The sequence below is a fragment of the Macaca fascicularis genome, chromosome 11 (genome assembly GCF_037993035.2).
Source record: "Macaca fascicularis isolate 582-1 chromosome 11, T2T-MFA8v1.1".
NCBI lineage: Eukaryota > Metazoa > Chordata > Mammalia > Primates > Cercopithecidae > Macaca > Macaca fascicularis.
In genome coordinates, this window is record NC_088385.1 from 94,392,341 (window position 1) to 94,408,007 (window position 15,667).

The 15,667-nt window shown below is 38.3% G+C and overlaps 1 long non-coding RNA gene across 1 annotated transcript in view; it reads left to right on the top strand.

The window, feature by feature from the left end:
- Positions 1 to 270: 270 nt before the first annotated feature.
- Positions 271 to 15,667, top strand: part of LOC135966109 (uncharacterized) — a 31,083-nt gene continuing 15,686 nt past the window's right edge. Inside the window, exon 1 of the long non-coding RNA XR_010579212.1 lies at positions 271 to 365. This is a non-coding gene — a long non-coding RNA (uncharacterized lncRNA). The remainder of the gene's footprint in view (positions 366 to 15,667) is intronic.

The window sequence follows — 15,667 nt, forward strand, 5'->3', positions numbered from 1 at the left end:
GGACACTAAAAAAATCTTTTGCAGGAGTGACTTGATCAGATTTTTATTTATAAAAGATGACGATGGCTAGAGAGTAAAATTACAGTCAGGGTCCGATATGGTTTGGCCGTGTCCCCACCCAGATCTTATCTTGAATTGCAGTTTTCATAATCCCCATGTGTTGTGGGAGGGCTCGGTGGGAGGTAATTGAATCGTGGAGTTGGTTATTCCCATGCTGTTCTCGTGATAGTGAGTGGGTTTTATAAGGGGCTTTTCCCCCTTTGATTGGCACTTCTCTCTCTTGCAGCCGTGTGAGGAAGGATGTGCCTGCTTCCCCTTCCACCATGATCATAAGTTTCCTGAGGCCTCCCAAGCCCTGCAGAACTGTGAGTCAAGTAAACCTTTTTCCTTTATAAGTTACCCAGTCTCGGGAAGTTCTTTATAGCAGTGTGAGAATGGACTAATACAGGGTGCCTAGGTAAAAAGACTGGGGAAATAATACAGGCAGGAGAGGAGGAAACCTAGATAAAGATAATGGCAGTGGCAAAGGAGTCATGTCTTGGAGACACTTAAAAATAATTAGTGATTGACTGGTCTGGAGTTAGCGTAGACACTGAACTAGAAAAGGTCATCAGTGTATACTCAGCATTTAGCTTAAGTAGTTGCACTGGTGGTGGGAATATTTTGCTAAGATCCAAAAACCAGGAGGCATTACTTCATTAGGGGAGGTTTGAGTGTTTGGGTCATACTGCATTTCAAGAGAGGCAGGAAATAACAACAAGCAGTTGGATAAATAAGACAGGAGTTTGGGAGGAAAATCTCAGACTAGAAATATATATTTGGGTATCATGAATGTGGAGCTAGTAACTGAAGTGATATCTTATCCCAAAGATAATAAGTAAAGAGAAAGGAGGGACCTAAAAGCAATATTCAAAAAAGCACAGACACATAAGGAATTGGGAAAGAACAAGAAGCCCACAAAAGACACCAAGAAAAAGAAAATTTAAAAAGAGACAATTTCAAGAAAGAATGAGTGGTCAACAGAATCAAAACAGGCAAAAAGTGAAAAAAAGGACGGCAACATATGTTTCATTCTTTTTAGCAGTTGAGAGGTCGCTATGGGGAGTAGATAGAAGTAGAACACAGATTTCAGAACATATCTTAGTAAATATTATGGAAGATCATGAAAAACACACATTTAGATTACTTAACCATAAAGAGGAAGGGAGATACAGGGCCTTAGAGAAGAAGCGATGTCAAGTAGAAAGGGTATTTTATAATGGAAGACACTCAAGTCTGTTTAAACAAAGACTGAAAGTAAATAACAGACAAAAAAAAATGTAGCTAATACATGAAAGTAAGTGTAAATGTAAAAGAATTGGGAAAAGGAGGTGCCATTCAGGACACAGCTGGAGTGTTGACTTTGGATTTGACAAAAGAAATCTATTTGTTTTTCTAAAATGTTAGGAAGAAAGGATGAATGGGCTTCAATTCGAGGACATGTTTACAGAGGGCATTTCACTAAGTAAGTGTAAGCCACTGTATGAAGAGAAAGATAAGTTGTTAGCAGGCTGAAGGGAAAAGGTTTAAAACAGTTGCTGGTGGGAAGGACTTACTGAAGAAATTTAAATAATTTTATAGCAGAAACTGATAACCCGATTGAGGGGAGAAACAAGTAGTGACACCAACCTGAGAGAATACATGAATTATTTCAGCACAACACCCAGGTGTAGAAGCAGAGAAAACAATCGATTGTTGTGTTAGCATTTTCACCACAAAAAGAAAAGAAAGGAAAAGGCGGGAAGGCAGAAAAAATGTGAGATATCCGCAAAAGTGCATTAAAATGGTAAACATTGGGATTAGGACTTAAATACAAGAGGGAGTTGACGGACACAAAGAACGAAAGACATCGAATAAGTCAAAGTTTAACCAAGTTAATCATACAGAATCTGGAAATTACATGATAGCATTTTTTTTTCTTCAGGCTAAAATTGAATCAGAATTCTGAAATAAAATATGGTGATTAGGGGTGGGAATAAAAGTAATCATTTGTATTTGTCCCAGCTTCATAAACTTGGCCCCTGAAGGTAGTGGGACGTTTCTTCATTTTAAATTAATACTGGAAGTATTGGTTTTATGGCAAATCTATTTTGCTATACCTGATATTAATAGGTCGCTGAAAATTATAATAATTCTATTTAACATTACACAGTCTCACCTTATCAAGCTACTCCCTGGAATACAAAGTGCTCATGACAGCCCCCAGTTTTCTTTTTGGCATTGTCAGACTCATAGAAAAATATTTTGCATTCTTACTGGTATCTCAACCTTGGCAGAATGCCCACTTCTTACATCTGCTTTCCTTCTACCAATGTCTGTTTCCAACTGAGAGTCTCAGATTTTGATATATAACGCTTTTGCTATGTCAGGAAAAATAGGAAAAAGTTGTCTTAGTTAAGAAAAATGTTATCTTGGTTACAGATATAAGAACGCATGCCTCACTTAAATTATAAATCACAAATTTTATTTAGTAGATGCTCCTTAGTCTCCATACTGGGCCCAGCCAATGTAATTTTCTAACATTCTAATGTAAACTTGGGAAAAAATGGGAAAAGAAAAGAAATTCAAAATAGGAATTAGATATTTTTTCCTTACAAAAGCATATAAGTTCTTTTATAAAAGCAGTAACTATGAAATGTATGAAATATTTGAACTTGACCCTAGTTAACTCATAATTGGTCTGCGTGTGTGTGTGTATGTATGATTGTGAGTGTATACATGTATGGCACACACATTATACATATATGTCTATTTGTAAATATATATGTACATATACACCTATGTGTTTATATGTAGATGTTATATATATTGTGGATACTGTATTATATATACTATTTACATGCTATTGTTTAAATTTACATATATACATACAGGTTTTAATTATAAAATCCTTTTAATTTTTTTCATCTCCCATCTTGGTGACAGCCCAAATTGAACATATCATTAATATTTCTTAGTTGCATGCAACAGAAGCTAATTAGTATATTTAACTGCCCCCCTACCTTCAAATAAGAAAAAAAGAACACATTACAAAAATACTGGGTTACTGGTGGAATATGCAGGAGAAACAACTCAAATTATACCATGGCACTGATTCTGAAGACTAATACTGCAGCTACTGACACCCACATTGCCACTAAACTGAAAGCCCTAGACACTATACTGTCTATTGATTTGCAAAGTTGGCTCTCTTTGGAAATAAAAAGATTGACGACTGCTCTGACACTTAATTTGATAGTTTCCGTGTAGTTCCTGCTGCTTTGTATCATTGACTTATGTTCAAAGTGTGCCAGCAGATGCATCAGTTCTGTAGCGCCTCAGGCACTATACCACACACTAAATAAAAAGAGCCTAGGAAAAAAGAGATTATTTTTATAGAATAAAATTTCACTTTGGGAATTTCTATTTCATCAGGGAAAGGAAACAAATGTCATGAAAACTTATTCTGCTAATAGTCTTTTTTTATTATACTTTAAGTTCTGGGATACATGTGCAGAACATCTAGGTTTGTTACATAGGCATACACATGACATGGTGGTGCATTGCACCCATCAACCTGTCATCTACATTAGGTAGCTGAACCAGCCTTGCATCCCATGGATGAAGCCGACTTGATTGTGGTGGACAAGCTTTTGGATGTCCTGCTGGATTTGGTTTGCCAGTATTGTATTGAGGATTTTTGCATGGATGTTCATCAGGGATATTAGCCTGAAATTTTCTTCTTTTTGTTTTTTTCTCTTCCTAGTTTTGGTATCAGGATGATGCTGGCCTCATAAAATGAGTTAGGGAAAATTTCCTCTTTTTCTATTGTTTGAAATAGTTTGAGAAGGCATGGTACCAACTCCTCTTTGTATCACTGATAGAATTACTCTGTGAATCCGTCTGGTCCTGGGCTTTTTTCAGTTGGTAGGCTATTAGTTATTGCCTCAATTTCAGAATTTGCTATTGGTCTATTCAGGGATTTAATTTGTTGCTGGTTTAGTCTTGGGAGGGTATATTTGTCCAGTGATTTCTGCATTTCTTCTAGATTTTCTAGTTTATTTGTTATTTAGAGTTAGAGTACTCTCTGATGGTTGGTTGTAGTTCTGTGAGATCAGTGGTGATATTCCCTTTATCAAATGTTATTGTGCCTATTTGATTCTTCTCTCTTTTCTTCTTTATTAATCTGGCTAGTGGTCTATCTATTTTTTTAATCTTTTCAAAAAACCAGCTCCTGGATTCATTGATTTTTTTACCAGTGTTTTGTGTCTCTATCTCCTTCAGTTCTGCTCTGATCTTAGTTATTTCTTGTCTTCTGCTAGCTTTTGAATTTGATTGCTCTTGCTTCTCTAGTTCTTTTGATTGTGATGTTAGGGTGTTGATTTTAGATCTTTCCCACTTTCTCCTGTGGTCATTTAGTGCTATAAATTTCCCTCTAAACACTGCTTTAGCTGTATCCCAGAGATTCTGGTACCTTATGTCATTGTTCTCGTTGGTTTCAAAGAACTTATTTATTTCTGCCATAATTCCGTTACTTACCCAGTAGTCATTCAGGAGCAGGTTGTTCAGTTTCCATGTAGTTGTGTGGTTTTGAGTGAGTTTCTTTATCCTGAGTTCTAATTTTATTGCACTGTGGTCTGAGAGGCTGATTTTTACAGTTTCCATTCTTCTGCATTTGTTGAGGAGTGTTTTACTTCCAATTATGTGCTCAATTTTAGAATAAGTGCAATGTGTTTATGAGAATAATGTATATTTTGGTGACATGGGGTGGAGAGTTCTGTAGATGTCTATTAGGTCCACTTGATCCACAGCTGAGTTCAAGTCCTGAATAACCTTGTTAATTTTCTGCCCATTGATCTGTCTAATATTGACAGTGGGGTGTCAAAGTCTCCCACTATTGCTGTGTGGGAGTCTAAATCTCTTTGTAGGTCTCTAAGAATTTGCTTTATGAATCTGTGTGCTCCTGTATTGGGTGCATATATATTTAGAATAGTAGTTCTTGTTGCATTGATCCCTTTACCATTATGTAATGCTTTTCTTTGCCTTTTTTGACCTTTGTTAGTTTAAAGTCTATTTTATCAGGGACTAGGATTGCAACCCCTGCTTTTTTGCCTTCCCTTTGCTTGGTAAATATTCCTCCATCCTTTTATATTGAGTCTATGTGTGTCTTTGTACATGAGATGGGTCTCCTGAATACAGCACATCAATGGGTCTTGATGCTTTATCAAATTTGCCAGTCTGTGTCTTTTAATTGGGGCATTTAGCCCATTTACATTTACGGTTAATATTGTTATATGGGAATCTGATCCTGTCATTATGGTGCTAGCTGGTTATTTTGCCCATTAGTTGATGCAGTTTCTTTGTAGTGTCTATGGCCTCTACAATTTGATATGTTCTTACAGTGGCTCCTACTTGTTTTTCCATTACATATTTAGTGCTTCCTTCAGGAATTCTTATAAGGCATGCCTGGTGGTGACAAAGTCTCTCAGCATTTGCTTGTCTGTAAAATATTTTATTTACTCTTTGCTTAAGAAGCTTAGTTTGTCTGAATATGAAATTCTGGGTTGAAAATTATTTTCTTTAAGAATGTTGAAAACTGGCCCCCACTCTTTTCTGGCTTGTAGGATTTCTGGAGAGAGATCCACTGTTAGTCTGATGGGCTTCGCTTTGTGGGTAACCTGACCTTTCTCTCTGGCTGCCCTTAACATTTTTTCCTTCATTTCAACCTTGGTGAATGTGATGATTATGTGTCTTGGGGTTGCTATTCTCGAGGAATATCTTTGTGGTGTTCTCTGTATTTTCTGAATTTGAATGTTGGCCTGTGTTGCTAGGTTGGGGAAGTTCTCCTGGATAATAGCTTGAACAGTGTTTTCTAACTTGGTTCCATTCTCCTCATCAATTTCAGGTACACCAATCAAACACAGGTTTGGTCTTTTCACATTGTCCCATATTTCTTCGAGGCTTTGTTCGTTCCTTATTCTTTTTTCTCTAATCTTGTCTTCATGCTTTATTTCATTAAGTTGTTTTTCAATCTTTAATATCCTTTCTTCCACTTGATTGATTCAGCTATTGATACTTGTGTATGCTTCATGAAGTTCTCGTGCTGTGTTTTTCAGCTCCATCAGGTCATTTATATTCTTCTCTAAATTGGTTATTCTAGTTAGAAGTTCCTCTAACCTTTTTTCAAGGTTCTTAGCGTCTTTTCATTGGGTTAGAACATGGTTCTTTAGCCCAGAGGAGTTTGTTATTACCGACATTCTGAAGCCTACTTCTGTCAATTCGTCAAACTCATTCTCGGTCCAGTTTTGTTCCCTTGCTAGCAAGGAGTTGTGATCCTTTGGAGGAGAAGAGGCGTTCTGTTTTCTGGAATTTTCAGTCTTTTTGCACTGGGTTTTCCTCATCTTCATGGATTTACCTACCTTTGGTCTTTGATATTGGTGACCTTCAAATGAGGTTTCTGTGTGGACATACTTTTTGTTGATGCTGATGGTATTCCTTTCTTTTTGTTAGTTTTCCTTCTAACAGGTCCCTCTGCTGCCAGTCTTCTGGAGTTTGCTGGAGGTCTGCTCCAGACCCCGTTTTCCTGGGTATCACCAGCACAAGCTGCCGAACAGCAAAGATTACTACCTGTTCCTTCCTCTGGAAACTTTGTCCCGCAGGGACTCCTGCTAGATGCCAGCCAGAGCTCTCCCGTATGAGGTGTCTGTCAATCCCTGCTGGGAGGTTTCTCCCAGTCAGGAGGCATGGGGGTCAGGGACCCATTTGAGGAGGCAGTCTATTTCTTTTTCTTTTTTTTTTTTTTTTTTTTTTTTTGACAGTCTAGCTCTGTCACCCAGGGTGGAGTGCAGTTGTGCAATTTTGGCTCACTGCAACTCTGCCTCCTGGGTTCAAGCAATTCTCCTGCCTCAGCTTCCCAAGTACCTGGGATTACAGGTGCCCACCACCACACCCAGCTAATTTTTGTATTTTCAGTAGAGACAGGGTTTCACTGTGTTGGCCAGGCTGGTCTCAAACTCCTGACCTCATGATCCATCTACCGTGGCCTCCCAAAGTACTGGAAAGCATGAGACACCATGCCCAGCTGGCAATCTGTTTCTTGGCAGAGCTTGAGCACTGTGCTGGAAGATTGGCTGCTCTCTTCAGAGCTGGCAGGCAGGAAGGTTTAAGTCTCATAAAACTGTGTCCATTTGTGGTGGATTTGTGGTCTTGCTGACTTCAAGAATGAAGCCATAGACCTTCACGGTGAGTGTTACAGCTCTTAAAGATGGCCCGGACCCAAAGAGTAAGTGGTAGCAATAATTATTGTGAAGAGCGAAAGAACAAAGCTTCCACAGCATGGAAGGGGAGCTGAGGGGGTTGCTGCTGCTGGTTGGGGTGGCCAGCATTTATTCCCTTATTTGTCCCCTCCTATGTCCTGTTTCTGTCCTATCAGAATGCCCTCTTCTCAATCCTCCCCATGATTGGCTACTTTTAGAATCCTGCTGATTGGTCCATTTTACAGAGTGCTGATTGTTCTGTTTTACAGAGTGCTGATTGGTGCATTTTACAAACTTCTTGCTAGCTACAGAATGCTGATTGGTTCATTTTTACAGAGCACTGATTGGTGCATTTTACAATCCCCTTGTAAGACAGAAAAGTTCTCCAAGTTCCCAGTTGACCCAGGAAGTCCCACTGGCTTCACCTCTCAATCCCTCCTCTAAACAGGACACCCCAACTGCTGTTGGGAATTGGGTGATGACCTCTCTAGCTACTTCCTGCTGGATAGGGGTGAAGAAGGGGCCCTGCAGTTGTTGTGTCCTTCAGAGGGGAACTCTCTAGGCCAGTCAGAGGGCCAGTGGGTCAGTTCAGGGGTCCTCAGAAGAAGTTGTGAGTAGAGCTCATTTGGGGTTCCACTTGTAAGACCATCTGTAGCTTGATGGCCTCAATCTTGGAGGAAACAAGTTTGATGAGGAGGTTAAAAATACAGGGCCCAAAGGTGTGTAATAGCAAGATGGCTGTCATGGGACCTAGAAAGGGGAGAAGCCATGTCACCCAACTCCAGAGGTTCGTATCAGAATTTGAAAGGCATTGTCTGATTTCAGAAGCCTTTTCCTGTAAATGCCAGGTGGCATCTCATACCATCCCTGATTGGTTAGTGTAAAAACAACACTCTTTCCCTGAGAAGGTGCAAAGTCCTTCTTTCTCTGCAGTGAGGAGGTCTAGGCCTCAGCGGTTTTGGAGAGTCACTGCTGCCAAAGAGTCTATCTGGGATGCCGTGATTGGTGCATTTTACAATACCATTGTAAGACAGAAAAGTTCTCCAAGTCCCCCCCTTGCCCCCAGGAAGTCCAGCTGGCTTCACCTCTCACCCACAGCTGCCCTTCTCCCCGGTGCTCTGTCCCAGGGAGTTGGGAGTTTTATCTATTAGCTCCTTACTGGGGTTGCTGCCTTTCTTTTAGAAATACGCTGCCCAGAGGGGAAGAATCTAGCAAGGCAGTCTGACTACAGCGGATTTGCTGAGCTGCAGTGGGCTCCACCCAGTTTGAAGTTACCAGAGGTTTTGTTTAAACTGTGAGGGGAAAACAGCTTACTCAAGCCTCAGTAATGGTGGACACCCCTCCCCCCGACCAAGCTGGATCATCCCCGGTCAACTTCATACTGCTATGCTGGCAGCAAGAATTCAAGCCTGTGGACCTTAGCTTTCTGGGCTCCATGGGGGTAGGGTCTGCACCTGACTTCAGCCCCCTTTCCAGGGGAGTGAACGGTTCTGTCTCGCCGGCATTCCAGGTGACACTGGGGTATGAAAAACAAAAAACAAAACAAAACAAAAAACTCCTGCAGCTAGCTCAGTGTCTGCCCATATGGCCACCCAGTTTTGTGCTTGAAACCCAGGACCCTAGTGGCGTAGGTATCCGAGGGAATCTCCTAGTCTGTGGGTTGTGATGACCATGGGAAAAGTGTAATATCTGGGCTGGAGTGCACCATCCCTCACGACAAGATCCCTCCTGGTTCCCTTGGCTAGGGGAGGGAGTTCCCCAACCCCTTTAGTTTCCCAGGTGAGGTGACTCCCCACCCTGCTTCGGCTCACCCTCCGTGGGCTGCACCTACTGTCTTACCAGTCCCAATGAGATGAGCCAGGTACCTAATTTGGAAATGCAGAAATCACCTGCCTTCTGTGTTGATCTCACTGGGAATGCAGACCAGAGTTGTTCCTATTCTGCCATCTTGCCAGCCCCTCCTCATAGTAATTTTTTCATTTTACTAATTCATAGGATTCAGGAGCAAATAGAAGTAAGAAAAAGTTTTCACTCTTTCCAAGAGAGAGGAATTTTAAAATTTTCCTTTTAATATATAAAATCAACAAATCAGGACTTGAAAACAAATGAGCATGGCAGAATTATAGGTATGTTTACATATTTCTGAACACATAAGAAGAGAGTCATCCTGCAAATTTTTATCATTTTATCAATCCATTAATTAATATGCTGCAATACTATTTTCTCTTCTTTTTCAACTACATTCCCTCTTCTAACTTAACAATCAGGCAGAGACCAGTTAATCAAATAAAAACCATATCTGTTATTTTATTCACAATCGTTAAATATAAGAAATGAATTAAATAAGTTTTAAAGAATATTTTTTAAGTAACACTGAGGTAATAAAAATCTTCTAAGTTCAGAAAGCATTTACCATCACCCAAGGGGTGGGGGAAAAAAGGGAAAGAATTGGTGTTGTTAGAACCAAGTAGTCTGGAAGACGATCAGAGGATCCACAAATCTGGGATGTAGACCCTTGAAAAGGGGCATTGCCTGGCTTGTGCTGTTACCTTTGAAGCGTACACAATGAGGCTAGTTCTGGGAGTGTGAAAGTGAGGGAGCAATAAGGGAACTCACTGCTGCTGCCAAGAGGCAAGGTCATTACTAGCTTTCCAGTTTCCCTTTAGCTAGAACCCTTATTGATAGAATGTAACAGGAAGTCAGTTGGGAAAGAGAAAACATAATTGCCAAAAAGCATAGCCCCTGTATTTCAAAGCATAGAATAAAATGAGGGTCTGTATATGTGAGATAATAGCTGAGTAACTAACAAACTCTTTTCCCAATTGAACATGGCAAAATATGGCTGATATAAATATATATATATATATAATTCCAAGCAAAATGATACTTGTCTAAACCTTTAACAAACTTTAACGACTTATAGGTCTGAATATAGCCTAAATATAGATACATAATTTGCAATTACTTTCAAAATCTGGTCAAATGTCAATCATTTCCCATGACTAATGTAAATGTATAGTGGACTTACTTTTATACCTGGCTTTGTTATATATAAATTTTACCATTTAGATCACTCATAAATTTTTTGGCCTGAAAGTTTTCTTATAGGGAAAACGTGATTTACAAATGCCTTCCATGTTTTTATACAGGTATCATTGGACCAAATCAGAAAATATATACTAAAAAGTTTTGCTATTTAGAAAATGTACGTTAAAAAGTGTGCAAATGTTACTAAATTTAAAATCTATACAAATGTTTAGGCAGAAAATAGCAATGTAAACAAAGGCATTTGACTTTCTTACCATTCTGTTCCTTGATTTCATTCAGAGAAATCTCTTGTGCAAAAGGTCTATAATCTCAGTGCTAAAACTTACCAACGATGTCTGCTGGGTCCACTGTAGGTGGGAAACTGCCGAGGGGTGATCTACAAGCATACAGCTGGAGAAAGTACAGCATCCATGATGGTACAACTCATTAATTCTCACCATTTTAGAGGAAAAGACACTTTAAGCAAAGCAAATATGTTGGGTAGAGAGAAACAACTAATTTACCACTTTATCTGCTAAGGATCAGTAGAAATTGAAAGCGGTAGCAAAAGATGCTTTGAGACTGGTTTCACAGTTAGAGCCAAGAGAATATCCACAGTGTGGAAAGAACTTAGAATGTAGGTCAGTGCCAACTTGCATCTGGTGGTTAGGCTGGGCAGAAAGGAAATGGTATCCGTAAAGCTGGCTTTTTGTTCAAGAGCTTCATGGAACCTATAGAAAACCTGATGCAGAAATTAAGTTACCCTGAGGTGTAGCTTCTGATGACATCAAAAATCTAGTTCTAGACATTTTTCTCCCAGGAAGTTGAATTACTGAAGTAATAAAGTAGTTATTTTTTAAAATAGCTTCTCTTTTGATTAAAATATGAGAAGACAGCACTTTAGGAGGCCGAGGCAGGCAGATCATGAGGTCAGGAGATCGAGACCATCCTGGCCAACGTGGTGAAACTCCATCTCTACTAAAAATACAAAAATTAGCTGGACATGGTGGCACATGCCTGTAATCTCAACTACTCGGGAGGCTGAGACAGAAGGATTACTTGAACCAGGGAGGCAAAGGTGGCAGCACGCTGAAATCACACTACTGCACTCCAGCCTGGCAACAGAGTGAGACTGTGTCTCAAAAACAAAATAAATAAATAAATATGAGAAGAAGGTAGTGAAAGAATAATTTGTATAATGAACAAAACCATGATATAAAGGTATAATGAACCATCATTTTTGCTTGTTTGCTGACAGAGATGACTGGGAAATTATCCTCATTCCCAGAGTGAAGGAATTATGTTCAAAACTCCCAATCTAAAATCCAAGACCAAGCAATAACAATAACAACAACTACCATCACAACAAAAATGTGGGACTATAAAATTATAAGTAACTTAGTCTCAAGATTCAATAAATTTATATTTTGAAAAAGATACACGAAGAAAATTTAAAATCTATAAATGACAATATTAAAAATAGATATTAAAAATAAAGAGAATTTTTCTTTCTGATGAAGATGAAGTAACAAGGACTGAAATCACCTTTCCACTAGACACAAAAAACCTCCCTTAACTCTCCTTCACCTTATTCAGATAAGCTTTTCAAAGCCAAGACAGGTTAAAAAGGTTTAAAGAGGAAAGACTCTAAAAATTGAAAGGGGGAAATTGTAGGATACAATAAATTCCTCTTCAAAGGTTTTAGCCTGTTAATTTCCTTTAAAATTCAAGAGGGGGAAAATTGTTAAGTACAATGAGTTCTGAGCTCCTCCTCAGAGAACACATATGTCAGTATGTTCTTTGTTCTCCATTTTAAAATTTAACTTCCTCATTCTTTTTTTTTTTTTTTTTGGTTGAGACGGAGTCTCTCTCTGTCTCCCAGGCTGGAGAGCAGTGGTGTAATCCTGGCTCACTGCAAGCTCTGCCTTTTATTAAGCAAATAAGTTCTGCCTCCCAGGTTCATACCATTCTCCTGCTTCAGCCTCCTGAATAGCTGGGACTAGAGGTGCCCGCCACCACGCCTTTCTAATATTTTGTATTTTGTACTTTTAGTAGAGATGGGGTTTCACCATGTTAGCCAGGATGGTCTCTATCTCCTGATCTCGTGATCCACCTGCCTCGGCCTCCCAAAGTGCTGGGATTACAGGTGTGAGCCACTGTGCCTGGCCCCTTGTTCTTTATGTCTCCTTGCCCCTGGTTTTAGTAAACAACCCCCTCCTAGCTTCTATCACCTGCTCTGTCCTTAGTCATCCGTAGTCACCAGCTCTGTAACCATCCTTCCCACCAAAACTACTCACTCCACCACTCTGGCTTGTACCCCTACTCTCTTTAAAATAGTCAATCAGAATTATCTTAGACTGTGCAGTCCAACCATAGCTAATAGGGGAAAGACACAGCAGTAGGAACTAGCTGCATCAGGAATAAGAACCCCATCCCCTCCCTTGTCTGGTGTGCTCTCACCATTGCTCCATCTGTGAGACGCACCCTTCTATAAAAGAAAATTGCCTTGCTGAGAAAACTTTGCCTCAGTGCCATTTTCACTTTATGGCATCAAGCATTTACTTCCAATGTCAATTCTACCCAAATTGACGTATAGATGTAACATATCCCAATAAAAATGCCACCAGGAGTTTTGCAGAAATTTATAATCTGATTTTAAAATTCACATGCAAATGCAAAGGAACTGGAATAGACAAATGACTTTGAAAAAGAATAAAGTTAGTAGTCTAACGCTGCCTGATTTTTACTTATTATAAAGCTACCATTACTAAAACAATGTGGCAATGGCATAAAGCTAGTGACCTAGAACAATGAACAAAATAGAGTCCAGAAATAGACGCACTTATATGTGGGCAATTTATTTTTCACAAAAGTGCAGGGAAAAGTCAATGGAGAAATAATGGTTGTTTCAACCAATTATTATAAAATAATTGGATATCTCCATACCAAAAAGAAAAGAAAATGAAAATGAAAATTGTGAAGAGGCTAACACAAAATAGAACATGAACCCTAGAAATATAGAATGACTAGAAGACAACATAAGAGAGTATCTTTATAACCTTAGGTCTAGTGAAGACTTCTTAAATAGAACAGCACAAAATAAAAAATGACATATTTTATTGCATCATCAAAATTAGAAACATCTGTTCACAAAAGACACTGAAAAATAATAGACTATCATAGACTGGGTAAGAAAATTTTTGTGAAATGTATCTGATAGAGGACTTGAACCACATATAAAGAACTCAAAAATTAAAAAGATTATCCAACAAAAATGAGAAAAACATTTGTTTGGATACTTTACAAAAGAGAACATATGAATAGCAAATAAGCAATTAAAAGATATTACAAATTATTTAAAATGATCATTAATCTTATGTTACTGTGTGAAATAATGTGGTTAGATTTTGTAGCAAATCATTAAGCATTAGCAATTCAGTGGAGAGATAAGCTTAGAACCAGAAGTGAATAGAAATTTCCAAAAATCCCAGAAACTGAACTTTCAGAGGGTAAAGAAGGAAGAGATTTGAGCCAATCGTATTTAATCTTTTCTATGTCTTAAAGAGTCAGTAGAACCCAGCTGTAAACTAGATTACGTGGTTTAGATACAGAAAAAAATATGTAAGAATGATTGGCTGTGGTTAGCTCTATAGGATGTGATTAGGATTGATTTATATATACCATCGTATTTGCACTTATCTGTATATCTCATTTATCACAATCAAACTATATTTAATAATTAAAGATAATAAATTTAATATATTAAGATGCCTTTTAAATATCCCTAATTATAAAAATACATTCCTATCAAACCAAAAAAAGCATATTACATTATCTAACCCCATTTTGGAGACTGAAGTCACTGATTTTAAGATCTTAAAATATGTATGAACACACATAAAAACCTGAGGGCAATTTTATTTTCTACCTTGTCACTAGACATAAAGAAAGTAGCACCATTCAAACAATACCACTAATTACTTTGTCTTTTATTAACAATAAGAGCTTATGAGATTGATAGAATGCCAAACCACAGGTGCAGGGCGCAATCAGTCTCAGTAGACATTTATCAGGAGTACATTGCAAAGCAATTAAGATTGCTATTTAAATTGGTGCATTTCGTCTCCTTGGAATGAAAGGGCACATTGAGAATACAAGGGCCACACCCAGTTTGTAAGTTTTCTTAAGGCAAGTCAGAACTAGTACACATTGAAGGGATGATTAGTAAATTGACAAGCTACTCAGCAATACCTGATGAAGAAAGACTGAATGAAAAACAGTATTAGGGCTATTTGAAAATCAAATTTACATAAATTTTAAAAATATAATCTTTGCACTACAAAGAACAGGTTTATTTAAAAACTTTTCATATATTTTCCTTTGATTTGATTAATTGAATATATTTAAAAGAGTTCACATAGACAAAGTAGGGATTTTGATTGTAATTCAATAAATAAAAAGAGTCATCATTTCAAATGTGCAGACTCCTGGTATGCAGAAGATCTGCCAAGACTTCTTGATAAAATGACATCATAGTTCAGTCACAAAAGAAGAAGAAGTACTAAGCAGAGCAAGCTTCATAGGTATGTTACCTGTGCAGTTATACAGAATCCTGAGCTTAGCAGGACCCACACTTGTTTTAATGCTATGCTATAGTTGTCTTGAAATTCTTAATATTTTTTGTATAAGGCCTATATTTTTATTTGTACTGGGCCCCTAAAATTATCTATCCCATTCTTAGAGTCATGGTAACTAAATAAAAATGAGGAGATGAGGAGGAAAAGGATTCCAAGAAGAACAGAAAATGGGCTAAACTCAGAAATCCCCATAGCACATGACTTCATAAAAAAAGAAAATAGCACTGTATTCTTAGAGATCAAAAAGAAAAAATTGCATTTGGCAAGGCCTGTGCACTAATGAAAAAGTCAAATTATTAAGTTCCTTTTTAGGCCAAATTACAGATACTGTTTTTTCAAGAACTCCAGAAAGCAGATGCCAAGATATAATTAGAAGTGTAAGTGTAAAAGATTTATTGCCAAAAATGCCAGCAAAATTTTATAGTATTTAGGGAAAACCTTCATACCATAATGCAAGTCTGACATTTGAGGGAAGAAAGGGGGATTGTTTAGGAAGAGTTGAAGAGTGTTGTGCAGCACCAATGCAGTCTTACCCAGGCTGCCTACTACAGGAGTCCTGTATTGGTTACTAACAGTCCAGTTCTAGAATTTCTGCACTATGCTCAGTCATTGACTGGCAGCAGCTTGGAGAGAGACTCATCTTGATGTGGGCCCTGAGGAAAATCCTACAAATACATACTGACAGCTAATGCTTCTCCTGACAAGTTCTCTCCTGAAAAGAGATTTGAG